The sequence below is a fragment of the Sminthopsis crassicaudata genome, chromosome 5 (assembly GCF_048593235.1).
Source record: "Sminthopsis crassicaudata isolate SCR6 chromosome 5, ASM4859323v1, whole genome shotgun sequence".
NCBI lineage: Eukaryota > Metazoa > Chordata > Mammalia > Dasyuromorphia > Dasyuridae > Sminthopsis > Sminthopsis crassicaudata.
Window position 1 is genome coordinate 57,452,672 of NC_133621.1, and position 18,845 is coordinate 57,471,516.

Consider the following 18,845-nt stretch of genomic DNA (forward strand, 5'->3'; position numbering starts at 1 on the left):
GGAAACTGAGGTAAACAGAGGTCACATAGCTAGTGTTTCACAATTTGCTTCTGAGTTTCATGTTTAAGAAAATCTATGTACTGATTATGAAGTAATCATTCACATATGTTTCACAAGAAGAATCTAATCCCCATGACCACACAGCTAAGCAGGATCACAGATTTATTGCTAGAAAGTACCTCAGAGATTATATAACCCAGCCCCACCTAATTTCCCTGACTTCCTTCAAGTAAGTCATGACAAAAATCCCACCATCTACCAAAACTGCTAAATGCTAGCACCCTCCTTCTGAAACTATAAATATAACATAATAAAACTAAATAAATATAAATATACACAGAGTACATGATAGATAATCCTTTTTTCTTTCTCTTTATATCACATCCCCCACTAGGCTGTAGCATTCTTGACTAAACAGACTGTTTTTATTCTTGATTGATATCCCCAGTCCATATCACAGTGCCTGGAACATAGGAGATACTTAATAAATGCTTGTTGACTTCTCTCTTTGCAGATGAGGGAACTGAGGCCCAAAGAGATTAAGGAGCTTATAAAAGGTCAAACATTGACAGTAAATAGTGGAGCTGGGATTCAAGCCCAGCTTATCCTCTGCCACCAATTAATAGTACTCTTTCTAGTATACCACACTTATACAATATATACTTTAGCTGTTAGGAAAAATAAGAGTTTAACAGACTAGAGGACAATTTCCAAATTAATTTTTAAAGTAACAAAATTATTTAAGGTGATGGGAATTTGATGTATGGAGGTTACATGTGGATTGTATGAACAAATGAAAATAAGTCTCTATCCCATAGACACATGAAACAGCTAAGTACACATGTTTGGTATATTCATAGCTATGTATTTCAAAATGGATATAAACACAAGCAGTAGGAAATTAAATTCTAATAGAGCCGAGAGTGTAGCTTTGAAAAGCTTTTAAGCATTTATCTCTGCCATCATCTCATGGGGAGTTCAAGCTTGCTTTTCAAGCAACAACATTTTCCAAAGCTCTAAAAGGAGAATACTTATTGTAGCACTCAATCTGTCACACAAAAAAATAACAAAATAAAATAAAAAATATTCTTGGGAGTCAAATTCCACATAAAAAAAGAAAGTCATTTCATCCAAAAATGGGGAAGGAAATATTTATCTTCAATGAATACTTTCCTTTAGCCCTGTTCAAAAGGAAGAATGTACAAATAGGCCTGGAGTTATGGCTTTTTATTGCTCTCTCCACTCTGATGAATTTTTTAGCTACTGGTTTATATGAATTGCAAAATATATGAGCTGGAAGAGACTTTAGAAACCATGCAGCCCAACACTCTCTCTCTACAGATGAAAAAATTAAGAGACTGGAAGAGAATCATAGAGAAACTTAATGTTTGAACCCACCTCTAAATTCAGCTCTTTTCCCTTCATGCTAAGTGACCAAAGGCAGAGCAGAGATTTGTGATGAGAATAAGTAGCCAACAGCATGTCACCCTTGATGGCTGTAGAACAGAGTCCATAAAAGATGTCATTCAGTACACATATGATCTAAGAAGGAGGTGAGCCAAAAATGTAATGAGAATAAAAGCTAACAGCAATCAGAATTCTGCACAGGTACCCACACAATAAGCTAAGAAGCCAGGTCCATGGCTTTTTCTACTGTAATCATCTATTGAAAGTATGCTGTTGAATATCAAAATGTCAGAATGTCAAAAATCCAGCACAATAAGTTAGATCGAAGGATCCATAAGTGGAAAATTCATGGAATGACAGAGAGAAATATGGCACAGAATGGGTTGGTCACCCTTTGTTCTCAAAGAAGACCAAGGCATCTGGAAGGTGATATCATGACATGTAAGTGAGTTGGATTTAAGTGAGGGAGTTCAAAGACACCAGCCTCAAGTTCTGTTGCAGAACCATCGGGGTCCAGTGGAAAGATATAACCACAGGATGGGAGGCACAATTGGAAGGAATATCCATATTGATGGCATCATAGATCTATTGAGATTGGAAGTCTTTATATCAATTTATTTGTGGGAAACAAATTGTAATTTGTAGTTCTTCAGGACAAAAAGCACAGATTTTATCAGTTTTAAATTATACAGAAATTTCTACCTCAAATTTATCATTAAAAAAACTTTAAGAACTGTCATCTTCCATAAGAAAGAAGAATCCTCTCCTAACCTTCACTCACCAAAATGGAGTCTTATTCTGTTGAGGAGGGAAAAAATATGCTCTCTTTGAACAAGTCTTTCTGAGGTAAACATCTCTTAAATTATCTTTCCTTTAAAAAGAGGCATTTATTTCATGAGAAATATTTTCTTATTTTTGTCAGCAATTTGTACTGAGCTCCAATTGCAAATATGGAAAATGCTAAGCACTGGGGATTCAAAGGGACATAAGACAGCACCTTAGATGGGTGATCCATACATATACATAAAATTAAGCAAAATGAAAAGTGCTACCACATAACAAAGATAAAATAATTATTCAAATATAAATATCATAATATTTATTGAAAGGGTTCAAAAAAAGGTACAACAAACTCTTATCATCTCTTTCTTCTGAGATAATTATGGAAAGCTTCATGGAAATGTGTCTTGAATTGGGCTTTAAAGGAAGGAGAAAGAGAGATTCCATAAAGGAAGAAAACACTGAACAAGAGTCAGGGGTAGGAATGCATATCCCACATTTGGAGAGAAAAAAAAAATAGACAACTTACATATAACCACTCATATATGAGAGAAGAAAGAAATAAAATTGGGAATGTAGTTGGATTTTGAAAGACTTAAAATGCCTAACTATAGAAAGTCAATTTTATTCTAAAGATACTGGGAATTACAAAAGTTTTCTGAGTGTTTGATACCATCATAGTATCATAGATCTAGAAGTGGAAAGGACTTCTAAGATCATCTATTCCATTTCCTTCACTTTATACATAAATAAAGAGACCCAAATGACTTGGGGTCACATAGGCAGTAAATATTTTTGTTTGGGGTAAAGAGAATGGAAAGGAAAGTGAAACTATAAATCATAATATATTATTTAAATAATTATACATCATAAATCATTATGAATCTCTATTGAGTGTATGGAGGCAAACCATACATGTTGGTGGAGGGATAGAGCAAAGAGAGAAATGTCAAATTTTATAAATGATTTTAAAAGTTCATTAAGCACTTTTCTCAAAACAACATGAGAAGAACATCACAAAAATAGCTAATAATATAGTACTTTAAAGTTTTCAAAGAGCTTTAGGAATACTGTTTTTTATTTCCATTTTATAGGTACAACATAAATGCAGTTTAGTATTAATCTCTTCTATAATTTCATTAACATTTTGAAATTTCTTCCCTCTCTGTGGAAAACCACCATTATGGGCAATGTCCTTTTCATTTATCTACTAAAATTCTTATGATGTCACAACTAAAACAAAGAGAGTGCCCCAAATTTTGGCATTTATTAAGAGTTCATTAGCAATTTTGGTGAAAAAATATCTCTATTGTCAGTACATCAGATTACTGAAATGTATTGCCTAAGTAGCATTTCTACTTGTCAAAGTACTATATCATTTGTTTCCATCATTAAAGTGACAACATCCATTAACTAGAACCTGAAAGGGTTCTTCTTTTTGCTTTCTGATTATAAATTAAAAGGTTGTCTATATGTATACTCAAGTTTACAAAAGGAAGGTATAGCCTATTTAAAAATGATACTTGTTTTTACATATATTCTAAAACACTTTGCAGTACTAAATGGACACTTGAATCATTCTTACTCATTATAGAGGGTCAATTAACCAGTCAGCATTTATATCTTAGCCCAGAGCCAATAGGGAGAAATTAGGAGGGGATTCAGATAAATGTCATTGTTAATATAAAAACTGCAAAATTTTTAAGTTGACATAGGGCAAGAGAGATTAAAGAGTCAATTATATACCCAAAGTGTGGAGCTTGAAGGAAAGGATGTTAGTAGAATGTTCAGAAGAGAGGTTAGTGTGGAGAAAAGAAAAATGAGTGTTTGATATATCCCAAGATTTCCATTTCACAATGTCCAAAAGTTATTGACACAACAATGGAAAGCAAGATCAATTAAATATGTAGGAGCAAATGTAGTTCATACTGTTGCATGTATTTTGCAGTAATGAATTAGCAAAACTACTCTATTATAGAGATTTTTTCTGTTGATTCAAACTGTCTTAAAAAGCAAGAATAATAATAACTAGTTCAGTCTTTCAAACTTAAAAGAATCTTATTCAAGATAAGGGAATTTCACTAGATTACCTCTGAGTTCTCTTGCACATTGAGATCTGGGATCTTATGATCGGTTTCTCCATCTGATAAATTGAAGGTACTAATCCACATAAATGCTAAGGTTCTTCTAAAGTTCTGAAACTATGTTTCTATGATATCAGGTCTTCTATATTTAGGATTCCAATATCCTAGGATATTGAGCAAAAAAAATCTATAAAAATAGAATCTTATTAAAAAGATGAATAAGAATTAGTGAGATGAACATCCTTTATCATTCAACACATAAGAAATAAAAAATAACCATCATTTATTCCAATGATTCCAGCCTCCTAAAAAACTCTTTTGTATCCAATAAAAAAGCATTTATTAAGAATTTAGTATGTTTCATACATGTGATTCCAAGCAAAAGTCATGAATGACCACAGAAATAACTCAAGTATCTATTTGAATCTTTATCTTAAGTCAGGACTTCAAGGGTTATTTTTATATGAAAGCAGACTAATTTTCAGTTCTTGCTCACAAATAATACAGAATAAAGATTATAAAATAGAAATAATATTTTACTTAGTTACTGTAAAAGTTATAATCAGAATCACTTTTAAAAACAATAAAAAGGGATGGCTAAACGGTAAACTCAGGTCCTCCTAACTCCAGGGCCACTGGCTCTGGAATCAGGAGGGTCTGAGTTCAAATATGGCCTCAGACACTTAACATTTCCTTGCTGTGTGACCCTAGAAAAGTCTTTTAACCACAACAAGGAAGGAAGGAAGGAAGGAAGGAAGGAAGGAAGGAAGGAAGGAAGGAAGGAAGGAAGGAAGGAAGGAAGGAAGGAAGGAAGGAAGGAAGGAAGGAAGGAAGGAAGGAAGGAAGGAAGGAAGGAAGGAAGGAAGGAAGGAAGGAAGGAAGGAAGGAAGGAAGGAAGGAAGGAAGGAAGGAAGGAAGGAAGGAAGGAAGGAAGGAAGGAAGGAAGGAAGGAAGGAAGGAAGGAAGGAAGGAAGGAAGGAAGGAAGGAAGGAAGGAAGGAAGGAAGGAAGGAAGGAAGGAAGGAAGGAAGGAAGGAAGGAAGGAAGGAAGGAAGGAAGGAAGGAAGGAAGGAAGGAAGGAAGGAAGGAAGGAAGGAAGGAAGGAAGGAAGGAAGGAAGGAAGGAAGGAAGGAAGGAAGGAAGGAAGGAAGGAAGGAAGGAAGGAAGGAAGGAAGGAAGGAAGGAAGGAAGGAAGGAAGGAAGGAAGGAAGGAAGGAAGGAAGGAAGGAAGGAAGGAAGGAAGGAAGGAAGGAAGGAAGGAAGGAAGGAAGGAAGGAAGGAAGGAAGGAAGGAAGGAAGGAAGGAAGGAAGGAAGGAAGGAAGGAAGGAAGGAAGGCCAAAATCAACCTGCTCTTTCCAAACATTAACTTAAACCTGTAGTGTTTTAACAGATTCCCTTTCAGATTTTTTTCTTTCTTTTTTCTTTTCTTTTTTTCTTTCATTTGTATGCATATACATATAACTAGCAAATGAAAGAAAAAAGATTGTACAAGCCTAGGCTGATAGATATATAAATGGCTTATGAAAAACATTTGGTTTTATTTTATTTTGTTCTGTTTCCTGTTCCAGATCTCTGACACAGAAACATTCATATTACATCCCTAACTATTTGGCATCCATGCCCTCAAAAGCAACAATAAGACCCTATTAAATATTTCCCTGGCAGTATTTTTGAACACAGAATTTGAAGTTGTACGAGCACCTAATATTAGTGACTTTTAGATCTAGAAGTCAGATAGTCAGATCCCCTCTTTTGATAAATGAAAGAACCACATTTTTAAAACTTAAGTGACTTGCTCAGCATCACAGGAATGAGATGTGAAACCATACTCTCTGATGTCAAACTCAACATAACCTTTCTACTCTTTCATATGCCTTTTAGATATAGAAGAACACAAGAGGTGCTACACAGGACCAGAAAAGGTTCTGAATTTGGAATCCTACTTTTGATAACTACTCTCTGTCTTTGGGAAAGTCATATTCTTCTCTTCCTCAGTTTCCTCATCTGTAAAGTAAGGAGTTGGACTAAATGGCCTCAAAAGCCTTTTCCAACTCTCAACCTATGATTTGAGGATATCTTTGGAGGTCACACAATCCAATGAAGTGAGTACAGGCTGGAATCAGAAGCTCTGGAACCAAGTCCCAGCTCTGCCACTGGCTAAGTTGTTTGACCTCAGACAAAACACTTCATCTCTTTATATCTCAATTTCTTCATCTGTCAAATAGTACCTACTTCCCAAGCTCTTGTTCAAAGGAATTAAAGATGAAAAGGACTTTAAAGGGAATCAAATCCAATCCTTTCCTATTACAGGTTTTTAAAAAACTTAAAACTGAGACAAGTCAAAGCCATTTGTCAAAGGTCACAAAAATAGTAAGTGGTAAGGTTAGCATTTGAACACAGGTCTCCTGAGGCAGTATTTTATAGTAGAAAGGTCACTGAACTAGGTTCAAAATCCAAACTTGTCATTTACTAGCCAGGCAGAAAATGTGAACGGTTTTTTCACTTTTTTGATGCTCAGATTTCCTCCATCAGTAAAATGACTGTATGATCTACCAAATACAGCTGTTGTAATAACTCAGCTTTTTCAAACTTTCAAATAGAACATAAATGTCCTGAGGGCAGGAATTGCTTTTTTTTTTTTTTTTTTTTTTTTTAGTTTTTTGTAATTATTTAAGTATCTGTCAAGTTGTGGTTCAGTCATTTCAACCATACTTTACCTTCCTTGATCGTACTTGGGTTTTCTTGATGAAGATACTAGTGTGTGATTTGCCATTTCCTTTCCAGCCCATTTTACAGATGAGGAAACAGAGGTAAGCAGGGTTGTGACTTGCCCAGGGTCTCATAGCTAGTGAGTGTCCAAGGCCAAATTTGAACTCAGATCTTTTTGATTCCATGCCCAACACTGTCATCTAACTGACTCCAAGTATCTATCACAGTACTTTTGAACTCCTTATCTCATTGTTTAAAGCATCTTATGAATGTAATAGATTTCTGACAAGTCTGGACTAAGCCCCTGAGACCCTCAAAGTGAGAGAGAAGTTTTAAGAAAGAGAGTAGAAAAGAGAGGTCTGTATAGTTATACAGAGCAGCAGCATGACTTTGGCCAACAGTAGTGGTGCCTTTGGTCATTCCCTTCTTCAAATCCATAGAAGACCAGGAGAAGTGACTGCTGAACAGACAAGTAGAGAGTGATTTGGGCAGAGGCATTTGAGATTGGCTGGTTTGATTTTGATCACAGATGATTACTAGAGTAAATGGAACACCAAAAACAAAAAAAGAAATAAAGGAATTGATCATCCTATTTGCCTTACTTCTATTGGATAAAACTGAAACCTATTTCTAATTGCATTCTGTTAGGATTACTAAGTGAGAACTGAGGTTGTCTGGACAGTGACAAGGTGAGAATTCAGGTTGGACAATTACAAGGTGAGAACTCAGGTTGACTTGATAGAAGGAGCAAGCCCATTGGCTGAAGTGGTTCTTCCCAGAAGCCCTTGCATTATCCCACGCCCATTCTCTGGGAGGATAAAGAGGACAGCACTCCAGGAAGAGGAGAAGACTCTCTGCATTACATCAGGCCTGACGGGGCTCTCTGCAGGAAGGGAAGTCACTTCTAAGGACAAGAGTTAACAGCAACTGCCTGGAGACAACGGTTCACTACAGGAAGAAGAATCTGTCTTAAAGATTTGAGTAGACACAGCAGATCTCTTCCCAGAGAGCGATCTGGCAGCTTCTAGAGACGACAGCACGCTACATTTGGCGCCCAACGTGGGGCAAGGACTTTTGCTTATCCTGACAAGAGGAGCTAGACCAGACCTTTGCAATTTGGCGCCCGAACAGGGACAGACACAGTCCTGATTCCAGTGGAAAAGCTTCCAATCTAGATCTCAGTCTCTCTGACCCAGAACCGTGAGTAACGAGGAAACTTTGTTAAAGATTAAGTGAGCATGCTAATAGATAAACAAGGAACTTAACTTGTTAAGGGCTAAACGAGGAATTTCTTATAGCTGAAATGGGGCAGATGTTAGCTATATTCAATCCCTGGACTTCAGCCGACTCATCCCCAGCCCCAGAAGCAACCTCAGCTCCACCCCCATTCAGGAGTGGTACTATAGAGAGTATAATCAACATAATTGAGGAGCAGAGTTTACTTGTAACCTGGGTACAGATTGCTAAACTCTTGGCTGCATTAAGACGCACATCCCCTTGGTTCTTAGAGGAAGAAAAGATAGATGTAGATAAATGGAAGCTAGTGGGATATGAAATGAAAGAATTTCAAGCAAAAAATGGGCCTTGTTCAATTTCTGCAGAAGTATTTTATATCTACAACATAGTTCATTTAGCCTTAAACTATCAAGCAAGTTGTAGGAGAAGGAAAAGTTCTAAAAATGAACAGAGGAGGAAGTGTGAGGAAAAAAGGAAAGATCAAGATCTTTCCCTAGAGCAAGAGGATTTAAAATGAGGAATTATGGTATGATTCTCTTGAAGAAGCTTCAACCCTGCCTAGAGAACAGATTATTGACAGGCCCACATCAACCCCACCTTCAGAGATGGAGGAAGAAAGAGGGGAAGAGGCAGAAACACAAACAGAATTGCCTGTGAAGAAGCCTAAGCCTATGACAAGATTAGAAAAAGCATTGGTTAAAGCTAAGAGAGAAGGACAGGATATAAGTGATTTTATACATGCATATCCTGTGATTGAAAATACTGACTCTGTAGGTAAAAAAAGGAGAAGATATGCACCTTTAGATTTGAATAAAATTAAGGATTTGAAAAAAGGTTGTACCCTTTATGGGGCTACATCAGCTTATGTTAAAATGTTACTAGATGGTTTGTCTTATGAAGTCCTAACCCCGAATGATTGGAAATCCATAGCAAGGATATGCCTGGAACCTGGAGAAAATTTATTATGGCTTGCGGAATTTCATGAATTATGTAAAATTCAAGTCAGATGCAATTTGGAAATAGGAGTTAACACACAATTCACTTTTGAGCACTTAGCTGGTGAAGGTCGGTATGGAGAGAATTCAGAACAGACTGATTATACCATGACAATATATGAACAAATTGCTAAGGCTGCAATAAAAGCTTGGGGTGTCCTTCCTGGACAGAAAGATCGTGGAGAGGCTTTCACTAAAATACAGCAAGGTCCCAATGAACCTTTTGCAGATTTTGTGGGACGTTTGCAAACTGCTGTCAAAAGAACTATTGGAGAAAATTCAGCTACAGAAATAATGACCAGACATCTGGCTAAGGAAAATGCCAATGAGATTTGCAAAAGAATTATATGGGGATTAGACAAAGATGCTCCTTTAGAGGAGATCATAAGACGCTGTGCTACAGTGGGAACAAATGCTTTTTACACCCAGACAATGATGAATGTGGAAAGGCGGGGTCCCTCCTGGCAAGGGCCTTCTAGAGAAACTCGGCGATGTTTTCAATGTGGAAAAGTTGGACATATAAGAGCTCAGTGTAGGTATGGAGATACAGGGAGAAGACAGGGTGAAAGAAGACCTAAAACCCCATGTCCAAAATGCAACAGAGGATTCCATTGGGCATCAGAGTGTAGAATAATTCAGGGAAATGGGATGAGGGGCCCAGGTCCAGGGCCCCAGGCAAAAAAGACTTGGGGCATGATGGCAGCTGATGTTACACCCAAAGAGCCTTTAGAAGGTCAGGACTCTGATGTAATCAACCAGCAGAAAAGCAATCACATGGCAGAAAGGGATTACCTGATAAGTGAGCCAAAAGGCAATCAGATTGCAAAAATGGATTACACGTGGGGAGAATACAGGCCTTTTAAACCAACAGGGCTGTGCCCAGTGCAAACAACTCCAATGTAATTGTCAGATGATGAGAAGAGATTTAGAAAGTGGTAAATAGAAGGAAATTAGATAGGTTAACTGCCTGGGAGAGAGGGTTTGCTTGTATTTCTTCAGCAGGAGAAGGAATCAGATGGGTGCCAACGAGTCATATTCGCCTTGTCCACCAGAGAGAGACAGAAAAAGAGAAAGACCTCAAAATAAAGGAGAAGATCTAAGAAACATCTGACACTGAAAGAGCATGGATAATAAGAAGACTGTTAAAGAACTTTAAAAACCAGCAGGAATCATTGGACTTCCTCACACAAGATGAGAATAATGGACAATGGACTTATGGACATTTATAAATTTTCAATTTATGATTATTTGATTATGTTATATACTTCTAGCATGCGTTATGTTACTATGTTACTATATGCTTATGTAATTTATGTAATTATCTGTAATACTTCCCATATTGATGGATTTATGTTTCAAGGTCATTTATGTAATTATCTGTAATACTTCCCATATTGATGGATTTATGTTTCAAGGTCATGACTGTCCTATGTTCTAAATCAAAAGAAAGGGGGAGATGTTAGGATTACTAAGTGAGAACTGAGGTTGTCTGGACAGTGACAAGGTGAGAATTCAGGTTGGACAATTACAAGGTGAGAACTCAGGTTGACTTGATAGAAGGAGCAAGCCCATTGGCTGAAGTGGTTCTTCCCAGAAGCCCTTGCATTATCCCACGCCCATTCTCTGGGAGGATAAAGAGGACAGCACTCCAGGAAGAGGAGAAGACTCTCTGCATTACATCAGGCCTGACGGGGCTCTCTGCAGGAAGGGAAGTCACTTCTAAGGACAAGAGTTAACAGCAACTGCCTGGAGACAACGGTTCACTACAGGAAGAAGAATCTGTCTTAAAGATTTGAGTAGACACAGCAGATCTCTTCCCAGAGAGCGATCCGGCAGCTTCTAGAGACGACAGCACGCTACAGCATTCTTTCATTATTATAATTCTAATAGAGATGCCTTATCCTCTTTTTCATAAACACATGTTGTCGACTCTCTATGTCTTCTGGGAGCACTCTGTCTGAGGCACGTAGAGGCAGTTAAGTGACCTAGTGGATAAAGTACTGGAGCTGATATCAGGAAGACTAGAGTTCAATCTTGGTCACTTTCCTCATCTATAAAATGGGGATAATAGCACTAGGACTGCTGTAAGGATAAAATGAGATAATATTTGTAAAATACTTTGCAAACAGATCATCATGATCAGGACAATAAGGAAGAGGAAGAAAGAGATGGCATGAGAGCATAGGACTGCTCTAAGAACCACACAGGAAAAAGTGATCTTTTCACTGGGATCTCAGCCCCATTCTTACCCCTGCTGATATTGAATGAATTTTATTTCTCTAAGTGGTAGTTTAATCATTTTTGTTGTCACAAAACATTCAATAATTATATTTCAGTGACAAAATTACTACCTCATTAGGTTATTTGGGGCACATAGGCAGTGCTATAAGTGCATAGAGTGCTGGACCTGAAGTCAAGAAGACTCATCTTCCTGAGTTCAAATCTGACTTCTGTCACTTACTAGCTGTATGGGTAAGACATTTAACCTTGTTTATCTCAGTTTCTATGTCTGTAAAATGATCTGGAAAAGGAAATGGTAAACCATTACAGTATCTTTGCCAAGAAAAACCCCTCATGAGGTCATAAAGAGTCAGAAATGAATGAAACAATTGGACAATTCAACTGGGCTGTTTTTAAATCTATCTCATCATACACAAGCTAACACAGTGATCTAGGATTACAAAAATGTGAGTTATGATTCATATTTAGACTCCAGATCCAGTATTCCTAAAGATAATAAAAGTAAAGTTTAATTATTCTTTTATTACAGCTACCAAGTCTGTAGTCATATACCAAACATTCAAGAATTCAGTCTCTGTTTTATTTCAATTGTCAAACTCATTTACTTTAGGAACACTCCATCGGCCTCTTACTAAAAAAAGTCACAGCTCTGAAAGAGACTTTTGACAGGTAATCTAGTCTGTCCCCTGCCTATAAACAGGATTACAACAAAACTCTAAGAAACAGATGGGTATCTAATTCTATTTTTAAAGACCTCCAGGGAAAATGATTGTACAAATTGCCTTGGCAGCTGACTTCAATGTGTTGTAGGACAACCTATAAATATAAGGCAAGATGAGCGAGGAATTCAAAGTATAGCACAGCATGGGTGCACACTTATGGAAGGTTAACACTTAGCTGAGGCTAAATCCTCAAATTTTAACCATCTCTTCAATTGCTATTCTGTCTCCCTTATAATTATAATTGATTCTCAAAGAAGCAAGCAATCTACCCAAAATCAGAATTTGTGCTAGCAAGAAAGATTTCTGAATATAAAATTAAATGATAATGCCAAACTGCTTAGAAAATGGAATACTTCAGACAGGAAAAAAATGGATTTTGGATTCTCTGAAAAGCACATTCTACCAATTATCTCTGTAATAGAGAAATTTGTCTTGATAACTTGACATATGCAAGTCACAGCACAACGGTTCACTTCATGATTAGGGCAGTCAAGTATGACATTTCATCACACCACATAGACGCTGGCCCCAGTAGCCCACACAATTGAGGTTAAATATTGGCAGGATTTAGGTAACAAATTCTTTTTAACTCCTAATCCATACCTTCTAGGGTCTGGAAAGGTTCCAGTACTTAAAAAATATGTCCTCAACTTGGATCAGTGTCTGGTTTAGGATTTCCAAAGGCTAGTCCAATAGGTTTCATCAAAATTTACATGATTGCCACAAAATGAATGCAGAGGGAAAATTAGGGGAAAAAATATTGGGGAGATGTTACAACTATGTAGATCAACCAAAGTGAGTCTGAGTACAATATTCTTCCTGTCTTGAACTCTTCCCTGAAAAGTTTTTTTTCCTATTGTCTGAATGTTTTTCTAAATGTTTCAACTTTCCTTAACTACTTCTACTTCTGAATGTATAGATTCTCCCAAAACCTCTCTGATTTTTACACTTTCATGCCTTTGAGAGTGGAGGGTTTCAAAGACAAGGAGACAAAACAAACATGTCAATCAGGTGGTTAGTAGTAGTTGACTATTCTGAGACCAGTACACATAGTTTGTGATTTAAAAATAATCCACAGGACACAGGAGGAAAAAATAGCTTTAATCAATTTTTTCCATTATCTCTCACATGAGATATGTATGGAATTCCATAAACAAAAATATCAATTTCTCTTCATCTCACAGAGAGAGAGAGAGAAAGAGAGAGAGAGAGAGAGAGAGAGAGAGAGAGAGAGAGAGAGAGAGAGAGAGAGAGAGAGAGAGAGAGAGAGAGAGAGAAATTAAATACAAGACAGTAAGTGGCATATTTAGCTTTAGCCTTCATACAGAAATGGCTCCAAAATACAGTTTCATTCACTTTTCATTAGATACACATTGAAATGGATGCAAAATAATTTAGTAATCTTATACCTACCTTGAGAGTGACCTGAAGCACTATATATAAAATATAAAAGTAACCTGAAACTTGGGGAATGATTTGTATTAACTCAATTCATTCATTGTCCTTTATAACTGATCTCTTTAAGAGGATCAGGGTAAACAAACTTATGCATTTGATTATGTGAAACAGCATCTTTTATACAGAACCTGGGTTCTTTCCCAAAGTTTGCTGCCATAAGTTGTGATTTTTAAATAGTAAGACTCTATTTCTATTCACCTCTATGAAAATTACCTCCATAAAGTTTATTTCAGCGTTATTACATGTTACATATCATATTCTAGGGATTTCCTCAGTCTGCTCTTCAGGGACACATTACTATTGGACCTTAGCTCCAGGGGAGAAATCTGTCCCTCATTAGCTGCAGCAGACAGAAAGTGATTTTTACTTGACCTCATTTGACAAGTACTGGGAGTATTGCAATGTATATATTATAAGGTACTAAAACATTAAGAAGCATAAAAAATTATTCAGACAAGAGAGAAAAATCACATTATTTCTGAAATAAAGTACAACATCTGAACATTACTTGTAAAGTTTGTTTTACCTGTATTTTGTAAATCATAAAAAAATCAATTTAAACCCAAACCAGTAGAAAGACTTTTAACCATTTTAAGGCTGATTGAGTGTAGCACCGAATCTATATTAAGTGCTGTATAAATTGTTGCTATTCTTCCAGGTATCATGCAATTCAAAAGGTCATTTAATTTGATTCAATTCCACAGGCATTTATTAAGTTCTTACTAGGTACAGTTCAAGGTATTAGATATACAAAGAAAAAAATGGAAATGGCTCCCACTGGAGAAAATGAGATTATATTTGGAAAGTGCTTAGCTGAGTATCTGATCCATAATAGGCATTAATAAATGTGTATTCCCTCTCTCACAATAACAACTATGACAATAAATAACAATAGGCAGTGTTTAGATAGTCTTTAGGGTTTGCAAAGTGACTTACATTCTATAGTCTGATGACAATCAAGAAAGAATCAGGAATTGTCTGATTATAAACAATAAAAGCTCATATTATTATAATGCTTTACATTGTGAAAAAGATTTTCTATATATTATCTTACTGGTTCCACACAATATCCCTGTAGTAGGTGCTATTACAAATCTTATTTTATAGATGAGAACACAAGCTTTGTGAGATTAAGTGACTTATTCAAGGTTATCCAGATAATAAGTGTCAGCAATAGGACTTGAATGCAGATCTTCTTGACTTTTAGGTCCTCCTACCCCATGCTTTTTCCCTAAATAATACAGATTCTTCACTAAGGGAAAATTATGTTAGTAAATGTCCTGAAATTATGAGAGGGGCATAATTGAAAATGTCAACTGAATTAGAAATAAAAAATGTTTCTTTTTAGTTCCAATATATGCAATCTTTGTTCAATAAATAAAAGAGCTATTTTGAAGGCACAAAATAACTTCCAGAAAATGGATCTGGATGGCAAAAACAAATGGTTTATTAAGATTTTAAAACAGAATGTTATCCTGTGATAAAAATTGCTATTTCTCACGACTATTATTGGCAGAAATGTCTTCACCAAAGACCATCGTATAATTTGATTCAATGATTCAAAATTTATTAAGCATCTAGTAAGTGTGAGACCTTGTACTGAATATTGAAAATATAAAAAAGGGGTAGGGGGAAGAGGTTGAGTAGAACAAGAGTGTTTAACATCATTGAGCTTGTTACATTGCTCTGAATCCCTATACAGGATGACGATGCCCATTAATCTTCTCTTCCAAGTGAACCAATACTATGTTAGAGAGTATTGGAACTAGTTCAACACAGTCAATGACCTCTGAAGAAATGTTTCCTTCCTCCCTACTTCATAGTTATTGTAATTCTATGTAAAAAAATGTACTGAGGAGGTGAAATAGAGGTACAAAATGAAACATATGTTTTTTGACATGGTCAATATATGTTTCTGTTTTGCTTAACAATATTAGAATTTCTATGTTAAATTTATTATATGCTTTTTAAAATGTTATATTTTCAATACAGTTTCAAATATAATTTTCTTTTTTCTTTTCTTCTTTAGATAATGAAATTATCATGATTGTTAATGCCTTTCAAGTTCATAATAAAAAATATTAAGGGGCATGAAATAACTAACTTTTAAAGGAAACCCTATATGATTTGCTTTAAATTGGCTCAATTTATTGTTTAACATATTTACACAGGAGGAACTAGATGTGGGCAGGAAAATAAGTTAGAACCTAAATTGATGGGCTAGAGAATTATTCCCTTGGCCAGGATCTAAGATGAATTGCTACAAACAATAGAAGTAGGAAGGATGAGGTGGATAAACCTCACCAAATTAGAAATCAGTAAACTATAAGTCAGAGATGGCAAGGGAAAGGAGAGTCACCACATGCCGTCGCTAAGTGTCAGCCTCTAAAATAACTCAGACAAAGGATAAAAAGCAGACCAGAATGCCAAGAGTAGCTATTCTGGGTACAAGACAGGAATAGCAAGACTACCAAAACTATCCTTTGGGAAAGGAAAATTATGATAGTGGGGGGAAACGGGATTTCCTAGAAAGCAAGAGAAAAAAAGATAATACTTTGTAGAGAAGAGGCAGCTCTGAGGTCAGTGTAACTCCAAATTTAAAACAAAGTGCTAAATCTGAATCCCAAAGAGAAAATTTAATGAAATTATTAAATTTTACTTTATTAAATTTGGCCTATTTTTCTAGCCTATTGCAATATTTTGGATTTATCTTCCCTCCCTGTTTTATGTCATTCAGAAACCTGATAGCATGAACTCTATATCTGAACCTGAATCACTGATAAAGAATGTTGAACAGAACAGAGCCAAGGACAAAGCTTTGTGACATTTATTGATTCATGTTATAACCAGGAAAATGTAAGACCCTTGAGAATTTGGACAGTGTAGTTTCAGTTTTCCCTTCCCTAATATCTCATGCAGGCTAAGAATTTAATAAATATTTGGTGAAGTAATTGATTTTCAATGTTATTAGATACTAATTATTGTTAGGTGATATATTGTTAATTCCATTAAATATTCAACTGTAAGCTTCTTGAAAGTAGACATTGATGTGGCGGGGAGGAGAGAAGCATATGTTATATTTATATCCCTAGTATTTGACATACAGAAAGCACTTAATAAATACTTGTTGATTGATTAAATAAATATGTAAGTTCCTACTGTGTAAGAGGCCCTGTGCTGGAGGATGGAGAAAGATTGAAAGTTTAAACAATGCGAGTTTTAATAATGTTTATTATCTAATAAGAGAAAAAACACAGAAATTTATAATACGAAAAAACTATAAAATAAGAGTATTTGATACTTTGTTCACATGGTTGTTATGAAACTCAAATTTAAAAAATCATAAAGGACTTTTAAAAAAGCTTAAAGTTCTATATAAATGTTAATAATGATGGTCGTGATGATAATGATAATCAAAATCTCCAAAGGTAGTCAGCTTCTCTTACTTATAATCTCCAATTATTAACTAGATAACTGCTTTATGTAAAAACTATCGAGGATCTCAGGGACAGGTTGGTTCCTTCCAATTCAGATTTTGCAATTCTATGAATAATTTTATTTACAAAATATGATGTTGGAATATACACTCTCTATGAAAAAACACTGCATATACCTTTCCCTAAATAGCCTACATCAGCTTACAAAATTGTTAAGGAATTGATTTATGAAGGAATGAAATATAAATGATTTTTAAAAGTTTTCTGCACTTTAAAATACATTCAATGAATGAAAGTATTTTGCTTCAAAATGCAACTATTGATTAGAAGCATTATTCACTTTAATGCTTTTTCTAGTTAAAAAAAATTACAATCAAAAGAAGAAAAGTTGAAAATGTACCCTCAGCATTCTTTAACTTTGGGGACTTGTCCCCCTATCCTTCGTACAAATGTTCATGCATATGCATACTTGGGCATCATATACTCAGACAGATGCACTTGCATTTATTTGAATACTTGCATAAATATTAGCGTTTAAAATGCTTGCAAGCAAAAAAATCCATTTATGAAATACCCAACTGCATAAATTAGGAGCCTTAGACACCTAGCAGCTTTAACACTTCATAAAGTGCATGCAAAAGTCTCTATGACAAAGGTATAATCCATCAGAGAGCTAGATTCTTCCAGCAAGAATGAAATCACCTAAGAGTCAGAAAAGTCAGAAAGTAGCCTAAAATCTTTACGCTACTACAATCCAATTTAATGAATTCCTAATTTACCTAATTATTAAATGGAATTCTTATAGTCAAATAATTAAGGACACTTAAAGACTCAGTTCACAAATTGGTACCAAATAACCTGAAAGAGCTTTTAAATGTAGTTTTTAAATAGTTCAAAGAGTTTTTAAATGTAGTTTTTAAATAGTTCCCTACCACAACTCCCTCACCTACCAAAAATAGCACAGAAAGTAATTAATATATTTTTAAAATCACAAAAAGCATTTAATATATTAAAAGTAACCTGTCTTGGTGATCATTCCATCTAATTTTTTCCACAATATTCAAGCTAGAATTTCTATCCTGGCATCATAAACTATATTAATTCTCACATAGACCCTGAGTGACAAGTTCTAGAATTCCTAATATCTAGAATTGGAAGGAACTATAAAGATCATCTTGTCCATCATCCTTATCATACACAATAATGTAAACTGAGGTCCAGAGAAGAGAATTAACTTGTGAATTAAACATACATACCACAGTTATCCATAACCAGAGACTCAAGAGGAAGTTATTTGATATGTAAAAATAAAATAAAAATTTAGATTTGTAGTAATGACCCTAAAGAAAAATAGAAAGTGTCCATCATAAATCTATAGTAATACATATGACTTCTTTATATATTGTATTACATAATGGATGGCTGGTTACCCTTCATGCTCCAAGAGGACCATAATGATATTACGATGTTAAAATCAAGTTTTATTGTGTCTGATTGTGGCTAGTCAGACCAATCCAAGCATAAGCTGTACACACACACAAAAAAAAAGTCCTTATGTATCATTTAATTAACAAGTCCTTTGAGTACCCCTTAACATGGAAAATATATGTAATAATGCTCACAGAATAAGGCATATCTTAAATATATACAATAAATATATTTCCTAGATACTTCCACCAATATTGACAGGTGCTTCTTCCTTTTCATTAGCATCAAGAAAGTGGAATTCAAAGACTGAAGATGAAACTTCACTTTTCTAATGCTGTAGAACCAGGA

General features: G+C 35.3%; 1 protein-coding gene across 3 annotated transcripts in view; it reads right to left on the bottom strand.

Moving 5' to 3' along the window:
• The window catches only part of NEBL (nebulette), a 464,176-nt gene that overhangs the window by 169,733 nt on the left and 275,598 nt on the right, over positions 1–18,845 (bottom strand). Inside the window, exons 6-7 of one of the 3 annotated variants that reach the window (XM_074266879.1) lie at positions 4,278–4,435; positions 1,399–1,496 (exon numbers count right to left, since the gene is read on the bottom strand). The exons of the other annotated variants lie outside the window; for them this stretch is intronic. The gene's annotated coding sequence lies outside the window, so the exon portion shown is untranslated. The remainder of the gene's footprint in view (positions 1–1,398; positions 1,497–4,277; positions 4,436–18,845) is intronic. 3 annotated transcript variants of the gene reach the window in all.